At 40.3% G+C, this 18,077-nt stretch overlaps 1 protein-coding gene across 6 annotated transcripts in view; it reads left to right on the forward strand.

Moving 5' to 3' along the window:
- DLGAP2 (DLG associated protein 2) overlaps positions 1–18,077 on the forward strand; it is a 701,029-nt gene that overhangs the window by 214,367 nt on the left and 468,585 nt on the right. For 2 of the 6 annotated variants that reach the window (XM_048845345.2, XM_048845346.2), the window contains exon 1: positions 17,703–17,894. The exons of the other annotated variants lie outside the window; for them this stretch is intronic. The gene's annotated coding sequence lies outside the window, so the exon portion shown is untranslated. Of the gene's footprint in view, positions 1–17,702; positions 17,895–18,077 lie in introns of those variants that run through there. 6 annotated transcript variants of the gene reach the window in all.

The following is an 18,077-nucleotide window of genomic DNA, read 5'->3' on the forward strand; positions in this document are numbered from 1 at the left end:
CGGTGCCTGTGTGACGAGAGAGAGAGAGACAGAGAGACAGAGACACACACCATGTGTCTCTGTGAGAGACAGAGGCACACACCGTCTATGTTTGTGTGTGTGAGAGAGAGGGAGAGACAGAGACACGCACCGTGTGTGAGAGAGTGACGCCCCTTTAAGTATACTGACCCCACTCTAAGTACACTGCCTTTTAAGTAGATCAGCAAGTTCCCTCCATCCTGAGTCCTGTCCTGTCCCTTCCCAGCTCTGTGGAGATGGGGTACAGGAGTGGGGGGAGGAGGACACCCTGACATCAGCACCCCTCTTCCGCCCCACCCACTGCACAGCAAGCAGGAGGCTCCTGGGAGCAGCTCCAAGGCAGATGGCAGGAGCAGCACATGGCAGAGTGGGGAGGGACACCTGAACTGCCCAGCACTTAATAGCCTGCTGGGTAGTTGCTGCATAGGGAACTTAGGGGAGCTGATGGGGACTGCCGGTCCAGCCTGGTTCCAAGCCCCAACCAGCTAGCTCCAACGGGGCTCTTTCTGCAAGCAGTGGACAAAGCAGGCTTCTGCCAAATCACGTTATAAGGGAGCATTGCACAACTTTAAATGAGCATGTTCTCTAATTGATCAACGAGGTAACAACGAAACAATGTTAACCGGGATGATGTGAAATGAGAAGTTACTGTATTTGCAATAGAAGATAATAATTGGACAGCCAGTCATGCAAATAAAGCATATAGTGAGTTCTTTCTTTCCCCCTTCAAATGTCTTGCTTGTGGTACCCAGTTCATGTACCTACAACAATTTTCTATAAATTATGCATATTGAACTGGTAAAAATTAATTACACAACTTCCATAATGTGCTTATATGAGTACACTCACTCTCTGATTTCCACCTTTCCCCACTAATGAATACAATAAACTAATGCATCCGCTAGTCATGGGCAGAGCATAATACACTGTGACGTTTTTTAAACAGGCATAAATGAGTAATCTGAGTTAATTTAATGCAATGACAGTCAGAGTCTCTACTTGCTGTGCTGTGGCCCAGATCCTCAGCTGGTTTAAATCTGAATAGCTTCAGTGGAGCAATACGGATTTATACCAGCTGTAGATCTGGCAGTGTATTTCTAGGGAGCCTGAAAAATTCTGAGGAAATGGGATGACGTCTGTATAGAATTTTCCCTATTTATATAAATATGGATAGTAGGAGTACTTGACCTATAGTGGAATTAATTTTGTTAATTAAACTGTGACACATCTTTTGAGTTCTAATTTACTGTGTAACTGTAAGGCCAAACGAAACGTTCAGAAATAGCCATTCAAAGCAAAATTTTTAGTCTGTTTAGTGCAGCAGGAAAGTTCTGCTGTGACAAATGGTTGGCAGAGAGTCGAAACCAGAACAATGGAGGAGGTGGGGTGAGATTCTAATGTAATGCAGTTTTTAAGGTGTGTGATTTAGTGTTTGTTTTCGAGATTGCTTTGCTCCATAATGCTGCTGCTGTTTGGCTGGAGATATTTATTAATTAATAGTAAATTGACTTACTCTAAGTGCAGTAAGGATGGTCTTTGCCACAGAAAGGACTATAAACATCCTTCTCAGTAGTCCATGACTACTGTCTATCACTTCAAACTATTGACTGAAGTTTGGTATGTAATAAAAATGTAAACCTATCTATTTGTTGACAGATCAGTGGGAAACACCTGAGCTGCAACTCTTAGTATATAAAAGAGGGAACTACTGGCAAGCATTCAAATGCCCTTTGACTTTGGAATTCATTTCCTCTGCTCCACTAGGTTTGTAATAGCCCAGGCTTTGTTGACTTTTAGGGATTCAGCAAAGTCAGTCTAATGGGCAGCCACTGAGAAGGGTTGAGGTTGGGGGCAGGATTGGTGGAGGTGTGGGGGTGCGTTTTTTTTTTCAGGGATTAAAGTTTTACAGAAAGTACGATAGGTGAGATTTGATTCTATGAACTGGCTTCTCTTTGTGGAGAGGTGGTTTTGGTTAGCTACTACGATGTTAGTTGGACTGTGAGTTTTAAATATCTGTCAAGGGTGCCTGGAATGGATATTTTTTGTGATTATGTACTGACATAAAAAATAAATAAAAGGCTTTAGAGATATGGTTATAAAATTTGAACAGCTGAAGGATTGTTTGCCCTCTAGATGGAGCTGTCCACTTGTGTTACAATAAAGATGACTACAAATATATAATTACTATGGGTGAAATCTTTCTGGAGATCTGATGGCAGAACTTGCTTTTGCCTGTAAATTACCATACATGAGCATGTCAATGGATACAATTACAAATTTTCCTCTGTCTTCCATGCAGATTTGGACATTGTGGACCTGGCTTTAGGGTCCATTTCTCCCCAATTACAGCCATGACCTTTTAATTCTGCTTTCAGCCCTATATACTCTTCTTTAAGCTTTCTATACTCCTCCTAGTTCTCACTCGTAGCCACTTCCTTTATCTCTTTATCCCACATTTTGCTTAGCATCATCTTCCAGGCTTCATGCCCAGCACTGAAACAAGCTCTTCCTTTTTGTCCCCTGGTGGCCTCTCGTCTGCATCTTCAGTTTTTCTTCCTTAAAACCCACCTCTTTTCTTAACCTGTTAGTGGGGTTCTCCATGATGATGACATTCCCACATTCCCTTTGTACTACCTTCTCATGTACTATATTTGTGAGTCTGTATTAGACTGCACAGTCCTTATGTTACAGAGGGACCATGCTTTCTATGTATTTGTGGTGTTATGTACAATGCTCCATAAATAATAATTCATAGATTCATAGAGATTAAGATCCCTAACTCGGAGTGAAGCACATCCATATTTGTCGCAAGGGCTAGTCCAAAGGGTTGTTCCATAATGGATTATTCCAGACCATGTTTTCAAAATGTTAAAAGTCACACATGGGCCACATCTTGTAAAATCTCAGCCACACCCTCTGTCCTGTCAAGTCTGTTGTCAAGATGTTAGGTTCCAAATGAAAGCTATAGGGCTGCAGCATTTTTGTGATACATTGCATGCATGTTAATTAAACAAAGAGAATGTTTACATGCCAACCAGCCTGTCACATGCTGCATATTACATGGCATTACAAAGCTAATAGTACGTTGCATAAAATAGTCACACTTTTATTGTTTGGCATTTCTCCCTGCGAATAGGCCAGGAGTTCAAATAAGAGGTGAAGAATGACAGCAAAACTACCAAAACAAATCCATGGAGCAGCACTTTCCAAATGCATATTAGCCATTTAGCATGATCCCCTCCCACAATTACACAGTTTTGACAAACTGGTACTAAATTGCTATTCTATTTGTTTTGGACCCAACAATCGGTGCAATTAATAGTACTTCATCAGAAGGCAGGCCCATTTCATGTATTCATATCTGCTGAAAAATGCTAAAAAAGAGAGCTGTTCAGAAGTATTTGTTGTAGCTTTTAAAATTACAGTAGACCCTTGCTATAATGAACCTGTTGGGATCCAAACCTTTTGTTCGTTATAGCCAGGGATTCGTTACAATGAAAGGACAATCAAAACGAATGATAAATTGCTGGAGTAACTTAATGAAGTTACCTTGGATAAAGACGTTAGCTGAATCAATTAATAATAATAATAAAAATTAATAACTATTTGTAACATGCATCCAGTATTCTGCATTATTTCCTTAAAGAATACAGTACAAAAAAAATCACAAATCCCAAATTGAAAGAGAACATTCAAAACCAGTCAAATGTGAAAAAATGTAAAAGTTTATCAACACATTTTCAGTTTTGTTTCAGTTCAAAAAATAAAAAGTCCAAATGTTGATTTGAGTCTCAGTTCTAAAAAAAATAATCAATTTTTCTTTGCCGTAATGGTTGCATGGAAGCTGTATGAGCCAACATCAGCACTGGATGGAGTTCCAGGATTTTTATTAAAACAACAAGGAGTCCAGTGGCACCTTAAAGACTAACAGATTTATTTGGGCATAAGCTTTTGTGGGTAAAAAACCCACTTCTTCAGATGCATGGAGTGAAAATTACAGATGCTATTATACTGACACATGAAGAGAAGGGAGTTACCTCACAAGTGGAGAACCAGCGTTGGAGGATTTTTATTGCCTCCAGATCCTATGTTTCCATCCATGCAAGAGCAGCCTCTAACCGCTTAACTGCCTCAAATGCAAGTGGGGTAGGGGGCGCTGGTTTGTTTGCCTCATCAATTTCATTTTCCTGGGCATCTAAGCTCCCAATGCTTTGTCAACAATGTCTTCATCTGTCAGCATGGTGGTCACTGCACACTCATCATCCACATGAAGCCAGTCCTTCACTACAGCTTCAGGATTCTCTACACCATGCAGCAAATGAAGCATCCGGACATCTGACAGAAGTTGCTCATTGTTGTTATTTTCCAGTTGCAGCACTTCTGCATCTTGATTGACAGTTTGCAGGGAGGGTCCTAATGTCTTGTTCCAAATGTTTTTGACATTTCCTGAATGAATACTGGACCGTGCATCAGCTGCAAGATATATCATATCTTTCAGGGTGAAGGATGTCAAAAAAGTCACATAGCCTGTATTCCTTGTGACTAGGATTTCTCTCAGTAGCCTTCTTCTGTACTGCTTCTTGAATGCTGCAATAATCCCACCATCCATCAACTGGATTTCTGACATTGTCTTTTTAGGTAAGTAGACAACTTTAATTTTTCCATCAGATGTCACTAAGTGGGTTGCAGGGAGATGTGTGGGTAGTTGTCCAGGAGTCACTGGGCTCTTCCATTTTGATGCACTTGACATTGATGTTTCTTAACACTACAGACATAGTCTTCAAAAAAGCACTGTTTAAAATTTCCCCCCATCATCCAGGCTTTTCTGGAGTTCTTGTAACTGACTGGAAGTGACTTCATATTAATGTGATGAAAGCATTGTGCCTGTTGTGACTTCTTGATGCAAAGCGGGATAATTTCGTGACTTCCACTTGCATATGTACAGAACAGAAATGTCACCCTTTCCTTCAGCACTTTATATCCCTTCACTATATCTGCCCTCTGGGAAAATGTCCTGTCAGGCACACATTTCCAAAACAACCCTGTTTCATCGGCATTGTATATCTGCTGCAATGTATAACCTCCTTCTAACAAAAGTTACTTTCGTTTTGGGAGAAAGCTGCCTGTAGCCTTGTCATTGCATGAACAGGACTCACCAACAACATTCAGTTCCCAAATGCCATGTCTTTTTTGACGTTGCCACAGCCATCCATCAAATGCTTTGAATGTTGTTTCAAGATTAATTTGCTTTGCCTGGATGTTTGCTTTTTTGCAGATGCTCAGTCCAGATACAGGATTACCATTGCTTCTGGACTGCTGGAACCACAACAAGATTGCTTCATCTAGTGCATCATCATCAGATTCTCTTAATTTCTTCTGTGACAGTCCTTTGTCAGTGTTGACTTTATGGACAAATGCTTGGAGATTATTTTTTTTAATGTTCCAATTGTGCTTTTTGATAGCCCATCCTCACGACTGAGATCTGCCTACATTGCTCCTTTTTTCAAATGATCAATCATTTGTAGCTTTGCTGCAACAGAAATTGATTTTCGCTTTGGGGGACTGGCTCATACTTTTGTGACGCTTTCGTTTCAGAGGCACAATGCGATTTTTTGTGACACTTCCTTTTCGGAAGCACTGGATAAAAATTGTGCATGCATGCGCAGAAGCCATTTTTTGTACAGTATTGTAGTTAGGATCCAGGGACCAGGTTCGTTATAGCCAAAGGTTTGTAATTATGAACAGTGTTACAGTGAAGGTGTACTATAGTTTGGCTGGCTGGTGCCAAGCCTTATGAAAGGCAGCAGCAGGTAGGCAGAATGTGGTGTGTTTTTCCTTGAAGCTTGTAAACACAGTCCATGCATTCAGCTATTCTTCACTAATAGCTGAGCCACTTCGAAATTCTGGGTAATACGTTCCCCCTTGACTTACCCAACTGCCATGAACAGTAATAGGATGTATGCGTCAAAAGTAGAGTATTTCCTACTCATGATTTCTTGTGACATTGAGTGTCCACGATGCTGAACTCAGGTGATTACATGAGAATTTCAATTTCCTTAAATAAAAACAAGTAAGTTTCTAGCCTTCATGGTGGTTGAGAAAAGCTTGGAATCATGAGCCAAGGCAAATAGAACCCAAAATTTACTATTTTAGAACGTTCTCATGATTTTTAAGCCACTCTCGTGATTTTTTTTTTTGGTGGTGGGGTGGGCTGCTAATCATGATTCTTGAATGCTTGGGGTGAGCAATACCACAAGGAGAATGCATGTAGTGTGTGTGTGTGTATGGGGGAGGGGGGATCTGGGAGGGAAATGTGAGTTGCCCCCCAGGGAGGCACATATAAGCTGTGTGAAAGCCCTGTTAGAATAGCCGCCATTGTGATGGTAGAGTAGTTAAATATCTATAAATGTAGTTCAATATAGTAATTGTTAATTGTCTACTAATAAGTTATTGAACCTTTTTGTATGTCTCATGCCGAACTTGTGCATCCTAGCTTTACTGCCTGAAGGAGAACAGGGCAATTTAATGCAATCTGCTTAAGTGATTCTGTGGAAGAACACATGAGATGTCCTCATGTTAAGTGTGGAAAGTTATGCAAAAAATTGTATTTTGTATAATGCAAAGCTATTTGTTCGCCTTTGATTTGACATTCTTTTTGTTAGGAACTCCTAGATTGTCATCTCATCTGCAGGCTCCATGTACCATAGAAACCAAGAAGTTCCAATTCAGTGGTGTAAATTAATGTACAAAGACCTTGAACTACCTTTCAAGGAAAAGTAAAACTAGAGAAGGATAAAGAAAATTTTAAGAGGCCATTGTTCCTCTGCTGGAGAGAATTTGCTGTAATAAGGATTTGGTGGCATAGGTTGGTTAGATGTAGGCATGTGGTGACTGTTTTTTAGTCCGGTTTTCGGAATAACAGGTAATCGTGGTCAGCAAAGTCATTTGGCATCCCGAGAGGAACTGCAATGAGAAGAAGCTAGTGGAAGAGAAAAAGTAAGGAAAGATTTTTAGTGTCCATGAAGGAATCAGCTAGTGTACACAACTTACTCAGAGTGTATGGGGTTTTCTGGAGTATAAAGTGAGAACAAAACCTTGTGAAACACCTCACCAGTGGATGTTGTATAGGTAGCAAATGAAATAATGCGTATAAGAAGATTTAAAAAAATAGTCACTCTGACACCAAAAATAGAGCAAAACAAAAATGTATTTGTAGTCCTAGTAATGTTTTAAAGTTTTGATTCTAGATTTATACATTTATTTTTCATTACAAGAGACAATTAAACTAACCAAGACTAACTTTTCCCACAGCACAGGCTCATACCCTTAGACTGAAAGTACTCCTATATTATTATGAGCATTTACTCTGAATCAGCATGCCAAAGCCACAACTAGTGCTACTTATTTGGCATTACACATGAAATATTTCCTGGGTTGCAGATTTTATATTCTCAGCAACTGGGAGCTGTTCATCTTTGAGTGCTGAAACTTGCATCTAATGAGGTATTCACACTGCAAGATTTCTAATGCTAGTCTTTTCACTTTAAACAGGCATAAAATAATTATATATATACACAACTATATTTTGATTAAAGACCTAACTTAAAATGATAAAAGCAACAGAGCTAAGAGAGCTGCATCACATGAAGAACGTTTCTCTCTGTTTCAATATTGTTGGTACATTTGCTGAATTTTAATGCTTATGAAAATGAAGGATTTCATTCTAGGCATAGTGAGTGCGGGCAGTAACCATAGTGACTTCTGCACATATAAGCATTGCCAGTGTTCTTTGGTCCTAGTCTGCAACATCCTAGCAACTTAAAAATCAGTGAGCTTTTCCTGAACAGATTTGGGCAACCATTGCAAACAATGTGATACAGTGGGTTCAGGTGTCCTGTCCCGAAAGGACTAGAATCACAGAAGTACAACTCAACTGTGCTAGGTTTCCAAGTCTAGTCAAAAAACCCTCATGATCAAAGGTTTCAAAGCTACCAACAGATATATAAAAAATAGCATGGACGCTTTACCTTTGTCCATTGTCAGGGACAGATCATCTATTAATGAAACCAGTATATTTGCCATATTATACTTAGGCCTGTAGCCTAAGATTTAACAGGATTCCCTATGATACTTGCAGCATGAGGCTATTCTGTAATATTTCTAGAGGATTTCATTTGTTGTTCCTTTTTGCTGTTATTGGCAGAGTCTAGCTCCTTTTATCATTCTGCAGACACACAGGACTTGGTGAAATGCATGCCTCTATTTTGTTTGCTGTGCCAGAAATAACAGGACTATTTTAAGTAGCCACCACTAAGTAGTCTTCTTATTGCACATTTCAGCCATCATAGTTTCTGCTCGAAGTCTCTGGAGTGATACAACTCATAAATGGGTTAGAAAACTACTGTGGCTCAAACTGAAAAGCTTATTATTTGGACTGGGAACAAACTGCTGTAAAAACAAATACGTAGGTGAACCAAAATGATAAAGCATGGGATTTCATTGCCATGGGATTTCATGAATGCCTTTTATTTTTGCTTTTAAAACCCAGTGAAACAAAATAACCACAGCTTTCTTAGACTTTGTCATGAAAACGGTAGCTGTTCTTTTCTGAAAGCATGTAAATAGCACATGCAGCATTCGCTATGGTTCTATTTGTTCTTAAAACAGTAAAGCAAAGTCACATGATAAAATAGCCTTCCTTTTTAAATATCGTGTTGCAAGCTTTAGCAGGCTTTATTCACTGTTTTGACATTTGTCATCCACAGATCCATGCATGGTGTGTGTTTCAGTAAGGCAGCAATAAAGTGCACACCCTAATACTGATGCATTGTTTTGAGGACTGCAAGGTTAAAACCTGCCCAAAATAATTTGCTTCATAATTCACTTTCTGTAATGAATAATTAAAGGAACTAGTGCACTGCATCCCCTCTCAGCACCACGACTTCACCTTCTTTAATTTCTATCCCAATTTCAGAAGCTTTGGAAAACTCTCTTGAACAAATCACAGTGGGTTGATTGGCCTTTGAGGAGCGTAACATTGACTTGCTGATATTTTAAAATGTGACCTCTCAAATTTATAGAAGACAAATAAGCAGAGTGTAAAGTTGTTGCTGTTGTTTGTATCACAGTATCCTGAAGAGGCTCCAACAGAGACTGGGGCCCCATTATGCATGGCACCATACAAACCCATGGTAAGAGGTAGTCTCTGTCTTGAAGGGCTTACAAACTAAATAGATAAGACAAAGGTTGTGTGGGGAAACAGAGGCACAGCGAGATGAATCAACATGCCCATGATCACACAGCGGGTCAGTGGCAAGCTCAGTACCCAGGTCTCCTGAGGCCTAGTCCAGTGCCTATCCACTAGACCACACTGCCTCTCAAAAGTGTCTTTAGTCACAGTAGTACAAAACAAATAAAAATACTGTTCTTCATTTTCACTTCCAGACCAGCTGAAGGATTCTACCTCAATTGACTTAAATAAATGATCTCACCCTTTCTTTGATAGGCCGGAGCAAGCAGTCGTATTCAGAAATTGGTTAGAGCCAGTAGCCATGACTGTAGCTGAGCAGAGGATGACAATTTCACATCACAGCAACTTTTGAGGCTTTGGAATTTATATTCCTTTCACATTCAGAGCACAGATTTTCATCCCAAGCCATTCTGAATGAGGCAGTAGGGGGACTAGAATCTGGGTTTCCCCTATTTTAGACCATTACCCTAACCACTAGGCTATAGAGCATGAGCTCACACTTTTGCTTGCTCCCTTCCTCCCAACTTCCTGATGAAAGCTTTGTCAAAACATACATCTCCATAAAATGTTTCAGCTGTGACTAAGTGTCCTGAGTCACTCTAGTCACAACAGCACCACAAACTCTGGAGGCAAGTGCTGTAGGTGCTCCAGCGGTTACAGCCATGTAGACACCTAACACTCACTGGCTTCATGCAGGAAGGACACTCTCTGCAGAGGTCACAAAACAAGCAGGGAGCTTTACTTACAGTCTGGCAGAGATGAGGTCAGACACAATGTAAAGGGAATGCAGGTAAGGGGATTACACTAAACAGCAATAGATTACATTGTTAGTGCATAGCAAAATTAACAGTGATAACTACAGGCTGGACTGTGAACCAGTGCCTGCTTCCATCCTCTGGCCCTACTGACCCCTAACCCACCTCCTTAGCCACCTCTGGCCATTTACTGGGTTCCTCAGAGCCCTTTCTTTTCACACTGTTTGTCCTGAGTCCGTTCTCTCTGGTATCATACTAAAGCCTGTCTGAGGCCTTACCTTCCCAAGGCTGGATCCATGGACCCTCCAGCTCTCTCTTCAAACCAGAAGTTTGCCTGGGTCTCAAGTGAAAGGCTCCTTTTTCCTCCCTCAAGACAGGTTCTAGGAGCTTCCTCTGCTTCCCAGAGCTGCAGCCTTACTGTCCAGTGTTCCAAGATGTCTGCTGTCTCCAGTACCATCCGAATGTGATCTGGTAGCTGAGAGGAATCAGCTCTGTATCAAAACATCTGTCTTTGATCAGTCCTAAAGCTACATGCTTAGATATTCTTTAGCCAAACCACAAGTTATGCTTTAACCAAACACAGGTTACTGGGCTCAATACAAGGGTAAGTGGGTGAAATTTAAGGGCCTGTGACATAGAGACTAGATGTTCTTAATGGTCACTTCTGGACTTAAACTCTTATGAATCTGCAGCAGCTCTGCGTCCTGTTGGAGAAATGGCAGTGGCCCTTTCACCGATTTACAACATCTTCTAATTCATTGTGAGACTAAGCCAGAGCACTTTGCAGTGAATGTCAGCAGTTCACAAAATCTAGGCTTAAACATGAGAGAGCTGGAGGGTAAGATATTCTTGGTCAAGGGAGCGGAATTCCAGAAGAGACTATACTTAACCAGAGTCTGATCGCTTTTAGGTCATGCTGGAAGATTTTCCTCTATGCCAAAACATTTCCATCGTAACCAGAATGACTTTTTTAGCAACAGCTCCCTGTCCCACATCAGAACCCCCCTCTTCCTCCATCTCCACCAAAGACGTCACTGTCTAATTACCTCAGAAAGGCACGCAAGGAGAGGAACATGTACAAAGCCCCAGGAGAAGTAGAAAGACAGCCATGGTTTCACCACGAATCACTGTTGGAGGTTCCTTTTAAGCCTTTGAACTACCCAGTTAATCCAGGGTATAATAAATTAGCGCATAGGAGTGCTGATAAGATACTGGTCTTTATTTCCTGAACACAGTTGCATGACAAGGGTCAGGATTGTAAAATGTTATATACCCTGAGCACATGGCACAGGTAACCTCAGGTAATTATTACTCATATCAGTGGAAACTCTGCAAGTGGGTAGGCAAAGCTAACATTCCCAATCCAGGGATGCCTGAGGTAATGTTACCTGTGAAAACTATTTGTAAGTCTGGCTAAAAATAATGCTTCAATTCAGTTATGGATCATTTTAATAATGACTGAAATTTAAACACAGTAAGGCTTTATATCTTGACCACTGTAAATTTACACATGATAGGGCAGGCCTGGTGAGTGAGTGGCATATTTTTTTTCCTAATAATCACTGTGAGTAGCCTAGTGCCTGTTTCTGCAAGGAAACAGGTTGCACATTTTAAAAGAAAAAGAAAAAGTTTAGACTAGCAGGAACAGAGACAATCTCTAAGTGAAACCCTCGTAAGACTGAGGTGATGTTGGTTAGAAGAGGAAAATATTTTGAAGAGTTGTCCAAAACCATAATACCACCTTTGATTGAAGATGGTTGGCCTCCTTTTTTCATGGTGCTACCTGGTTTTTGAGTCTTCTAAATTCTCTTCTGCTCTTGGAGGCTTATATAACAGAATGGACAGGAATATGGTAGGATTTTTTTGTTTTGTTTTGTTTTTTCCTTTTTTGATTGGCCAGTAAATTGTGCTTCCTCCTGTTGAATGAGGACATGTAATCCACATATTCATCACTTCCGGGCTTAATTACAGCAACACACTGCAGCTGGGTAATGACAGAGGCTGGGATGAAGAAACCCTAGCTATCCCAAGGCATAACTACCCTCTTTCTGAGCAGCACAAGTTTATGACATCATATCAGCCTGGTTCTTTGATGGGGTGAAAGTATGGCTTTGATCATCAATGTACAGAGTCCTAGCTTTTTAGAGACCCTCTTGCTGTCCCTGGGGGGATTGTCTTGCCAGAACAGCAGCAGTTATCAGGAATGATGCAACAGCACCAAGCATTAGACCTGTAGACGCAGGTGATCATCAGTGGCTCACTTACAGCTGTAAAACTGCTTTTTAGTAGATGTTACAATGACTATGGACCCCTCCTCTTTGCAATATCTTTCTCTCAATAACAGTGCTGAGGTTTGTTGTAGGAGGCTGTATTTAGTTACTGTTTATATTCAGAGGCAGTTTAAATGGACGCTTAAGCCATATTGTGCCCTGAGTGTTTAAACAAAACTCCCTTTCCAAATCAATAGGAAAATTCCACTGAAGATTGTATGACACAAGATAGCCCATTGTAATTGTGCTTTCAGTTTTAACTGGAGAGTAACATTACTGTTTATTAATGAATTAGGTAAGATGGACTTAGATCCAAACCACTGCTGCTTTTCTTGATTTTTAAGACTGTAGTGGCCAGGTTTTGCAAAAACTAAATACCTCATTGCTCCATCTGCAGTTTTTTGCATGTTTTTTATTCTCCATTATTTTAATATTCATGTAGAAGATTGAAAGTAATTTATTTTCCTACCGGATATTGTAACACTTATGTAATATGTGTATAGTGAGGTTTGAAAAATAATTAGAAACTAGAGGTTGTTCCCCAACATCATAGTAGTGTTAAAGTAAATTACATTTGGGCCTGAACAGTTTGAAAATGTCCCTTTGTTCATACTAAAGCTCTGATGGTGATTCCCAGAAGATCCAGTATGTAGGTTTGTGTAAGCATTGCTTAAGTTTTCGTGCCTAATTTAGGTATACCTCATTGTGGTGTTATCTGAACCCAATGTGTCCACTAAGCTGGGCTGAAACATTGGAAGAACAGGCTTCCGCAAGAGATTTCTGACATGTCTACCCCTTACATGTCTACCCTTTACAGGATATTTCTGGTCCTGGCTGGAAACCAAATGTGAAAACAACTTACAAAATCTGAATGTTCAGGAACCGTGATAAAACTTCAATTTTGTTCTAGAAATGAGAAAAGATTACAGATGGAGGTTATATCCTAAGGTTTTTTCCATGTGCCAATTTGCCTGTTTCTAGTTAATAGTCACAAATAAGAGGTGTCTTTAGTAATACAATTAAAGAAGGAAGCATCAAATTTCACATAGTGCACAGTAATTGTTCTCATACTGTGCACTTGTAACTGGATGACGTGAGGAGCTCTGTTTTATTTTTATTACTACTGGTTGTTTGCAGTTTAAGGGTAAATAATTCCAATGTGGTGTGTGTTTTAAATCATATGTTGTATACTTCTGCTTGTTGTAATATTTCTATTTCCAATTAATATCAGTTACAATGGCACCTACTGGGGATGGCAGCCTTTCCTCTCAGTTAATTCAGTAGATAAACCTCATTTCACTGCAGCAGATCTTTCTGTTTCTTCTCAAAAGCAACTAGCTCTTGGACATGTCAATGTGTGTATTTTGGAAGCTAAGGCTGGGATATAATATCTTGCTCTCTCTCCTCCCTACTAGAATGGAGCTTCGGAAACTTATGGGGCATGAGATGCTTTGTGTTAGTTCCTCAAAGCAAAGTGGACTCCCAGCCTAATCCTTCAACTGAACTCTCTTCTCAGTATCCCCAAGTGTTCTCATCTTTTCCTTCAAGTTCATAAACTCAGAGAGCCAAGTACATGTAGGGATCAGCTCATAGTCACCACCGTGCTGGCTTGGACACTCCATCACCACTTAAGTCATAAGTTATACTTAGTGTAGGGTGTAGAAATTTCAAGAAGGTCCAAGCTGCTTACCCCCAGTGCAGGAATCATAGAATCCTAGAATATCAGGGTTGGAAGGGACCTAAGAAGGTTATCTAGTCCAACCCCCTGATCAAAGCAGGACCAATCCCCAACTAAACCATCCATGCAGGTTTATGGGCTGGCCCAAATGTGGGGACAAAGTTAATTCCCAGGTATGCTAGAAAAGGACAAACCTGAATGGAAGGAAGGGCAGAAAGGAAATCCAGAGACAGGATCAGAGGTGGACAATGGACATTGTTCCTTTGAGCTTGGCTGAAGTACTGTGTTCCTGTGAGCTTGGCTGAAGAATTTACATTGTGACAGAAGAAAGCCACTTGCTCTTAAAGGGCTAGGATCTTGTTTTATGTTCTGTACAATCTTACCATTTATGAGAATCTTTTTGTTCAATCAATTCTACTTGGTCTGATTTATCACCATTCCCCTCAGACAGAATTTCCCAGATACCTTTTCAATGCAGTGACTGTGCCTCCCAGCCTAATCCTTCACCTGAACTCTTCCTCTCAGTACCCCCAAATGGTCTCATCTCTTCCTTCAAAGTGGGGCAGCCCAGCCTACCCTAACTGCTGTCTCTCTGACAGCAATTAGCAGGATGCGGTACTGCTACCTACTGTTCTGCCTCTCACCTACTGCTAAATCTGGGTTTCCCCAACAAGGCCCAGAGTCAGTGTTGCTCCTTATCTCCGTTTGGCATACACCCTTGCTTAGGAAGGCAAATAAGGAGGTAGTCTCTTCTCTCATGTACTGCTGTTGCTATGTATGCTGGTGAGCACAAAACCAGTTTAATGTAACATGGCAGGATGTGTCATATGTGTGTCTCTTGGCTCAGGTGCCACAAGGAACCCTATACTGTGCTCCAGCTGTAAGAAAATAAATGATTTTCATTTTACTTCTGGCATATCCTTCAGAGAATCTTTATCATGAAACACTTAATGGGCCTTCTCCTTAGGCTACTCTGTGGATGATGGTGCTCTCACAAACTTTCATTTTAGGTTGCTGCTTTCCCCTTCCCATTTTGTAATCTCACACCAGGCCAAAACGACAATTTTTAGGCCATGGAGAAATTGAAGTCTTGCATCCCTCTTACACCCACATATGTCCCATTTTTTCCTTAACTGCCTCTCTTCACATTTTATCATGGAAATGCATGAAAATTATTAGTGTCTTCTGGACCCCAATGTTATGCTTTCCTGCTTCCTCCCAATGTTATCTCAATACCAAGCCTAAGGTGTGATGATCTCCAGATACCTCTGTCAAGGCTGCATTTTTGCCATTGCCTGTACACCACACCCAGAGCAAAGAGGAACTAGCTGCAACATGAGGACAAGCAATGCCAAAAGCAAACAATCAGTAAACGAAGGATGAGGAGGAAAGCGCTTACCAGTGTTTAAATCACCCTTAAATGTTCTCAAATGGACATCTTTGTCTACTTCACTTGGAACCCTGTGAGGCCATGTCTACATTAGACATTTTTTAGGAAATCTCTCACATTTCAATACCACTAGTGTAGCTTCACTGGTAGAACAGTGGGAGCACTGGTGTGGGCAGGACGTGGCTGTAGCCCTGCTGTGAGTCACAGAGTTTGTTAGTCATGTCTGAAATGTTATTATTTATTGCTGTACTGCTTGTAATATGGGCCCTATGATGCTGAGTGCTGTACAAACATATAGTAAAGGACACTCCCTGCCCCACAGAGCTTACAATCTAAAAAAACCAAGATGCAACAGGCAAGTGTAGTACACAATGGAGGGAATGCGTAAGAAGATGAGGGTAATGGTAATAGGAACACATAATTTCAGAGGTAGCTATGTGCATAACTGACAGATATAAAGCTTTTCATGGAAACGAAGATACTTCATTAAATCTCTTAAAAGGCCACCAGTCTACCCATTATCAATGTGTAATTTTCAAGTATGGCTCCATATTTAAACAGTTATGACTAATTATGCTATAACTGTGTTAAGAAACTGTGCAAAAGTGTATTGAATGCTTTCCCATTAGCCTTTTTGTTTAGAGGAAAAGCTTGGACACACTGATGTGGAATTTATTGTAGCTACAACTATGCTTGTTATTGCAGTGGCATTGTCTGTATTTTCAGAGAAAACATGCTTAACCATCTTGAACGTGTTTGTAATATGCATTGCTCAAGACATAGTGTAGACGGGTCCTAGTACACTGTCTTGAATGGCAGAAAATAGAGCCTTCTGTTTATGGACTAAAGAGGAGTTGAGCCACTTCTTGGTCTTTTTGGCACAGGGGCAATTAAGCTAGATTCTGGAAGATACCCATCGGCTATCTTGTCAATCCCTTGCCTTTTTAAAGATCCATGTGTGGATTAAGGCACATTTTACATACCTAGTTTTTGTGGCTCATGCTTCTCAATGCTTGACATTTTTCTGCCTTGAATGTTTGTATTTCACCATTTTCACCAATCATTGACCAGAGGAATAATAGTTACTAAGTACAAAAACTGTGTCTACCTATTGTTAGCAACCGAGCCACTAGACTTAAAAAAAAAAAAAAAAAAGAGACAGAGAGTAAGAACACCCTGCATTACCATTTACTTTAATTGTCCCCTCAAATCTTGATTTGCCCACCATGTGTCAATTTGCAACACCCTTAGTCACATTGAATCGTACCTTACTCCACGAACAGTCCTATTGAAACCAGTGGGGCCACATGTGGAACCAGCAAAGTGGCAACTGATTTTAGCTAGCTGTGACCTCCACCAGAAAACTTCACAAATAAACATGTCTAACAGAATGCTTTGCTGAGCAAATCTCAGCTTGAGCGTTGCTCTGATGCAGTCAGAGTTTTAACCAAATGAATCTATCCGAACGAATTTGAAACACAAAAGGAAAACAGTCTAAGTATATTTTATTAGAAGTTTATCTACTGAGCAAATAGCCAGGCAGAGTCCTAAAAATATTCCATAAGGGTGGCTAATATATGTGCAGCATGGAAGCATTGGTACTTTTGCTGTCAATATATGTTTTGCAGTCGCTAGAAACAAGAAATACAGTATTTCTTACTTTGCTAAAAAGAAACTGTCACTACACATCTTAACCACCAATGGATTTCGCTTTTCTAAACTCCCCAGTGCTTCCCTGAAAACGTGAGGATTCTGAGAAGGTGCCAGTGGTTTTATCTTATTTGCCTTCAACACTTTTCTAAAAGGTTTTTTTTTTAAAATGAGCTCCACCAGGCAGTTTCTTCTTCATTTGCAGCTCTGTGGATGATTATGCAGGATTCATGATATCACATCAGCAGAAGCTGCTGTAGATTGATGGGACCCCATCAATCACCCTGCCCCCTCAATATTATCAAGATTTGTGTTGTCAGGGGCCGTGATGCTGTGTAGGAAGTTGTCCATTTATGGATACTAGAGCAAATGATATCATCACAATAGGTGGCTCCTGTCTAAATAGGGATCATTTGTTAAATGAGATTACAAGTATTTATCTGGAAAACAGGAGACAGAGGCACCTGCTTTATGTAATTGATATCCTGGGGAATCATATTGTACCATAATCAAGACAAATCTTCATTTCCAATTCTATTATCTGAAAAAAATAAACCCCTCCTTTTTCTGCCTACACAAAACAAAGCCCACATCCACATGGAATAAGCTCCAGACCATGTTTTCTATTATGCTTGAATATATGGGACATGCATTGCAATCCTATGCTTGCCACACTGCTGCAGTATACTTGTTTTGCAGAGCTCTCTAGCAGGCAAGTCAAAGCTGTGAGTAACCAGACCCCTGGATACATACTTTGATTTCTGGCCTGCATTTTTTACAATGAATTTGAATTGTTCATTGACTGCATATTTTTCTGATTTGTGAGAAGCTCCATGCTCTGTATTTGGATGCTGCCTGTAATACATCATTAGTCTTTAAGACGGTAAGTCAAAGATGACTCATTTCTTACTTTTTACCTTCAGTGTATACTTTCTTCAACACCATTTTATCAGTCAGAAAATAATGTATTAATTATCCTGAAACTAGTTAATTTCCAATACATGCTCTCTTTCTTCCTCCCCAAGTACTTTGCACCATGTTTTTTCCCCCATGCAAGCAATAGGCT

This window comes from Caretta caretta, chromosome 3, assembly GCF_965140235.1.
Source record: "Caretta caretta isolate rCarCar2 chromosome 3, rCarCar1.hap1, whole genome shotgun sequence".
NCBI classification, from domain to species: domain Eukaryota; kingdom Metazoa; phylum Chordata; order Testudines; family Cheloniidae; genus Caretta; species Caretta caretta.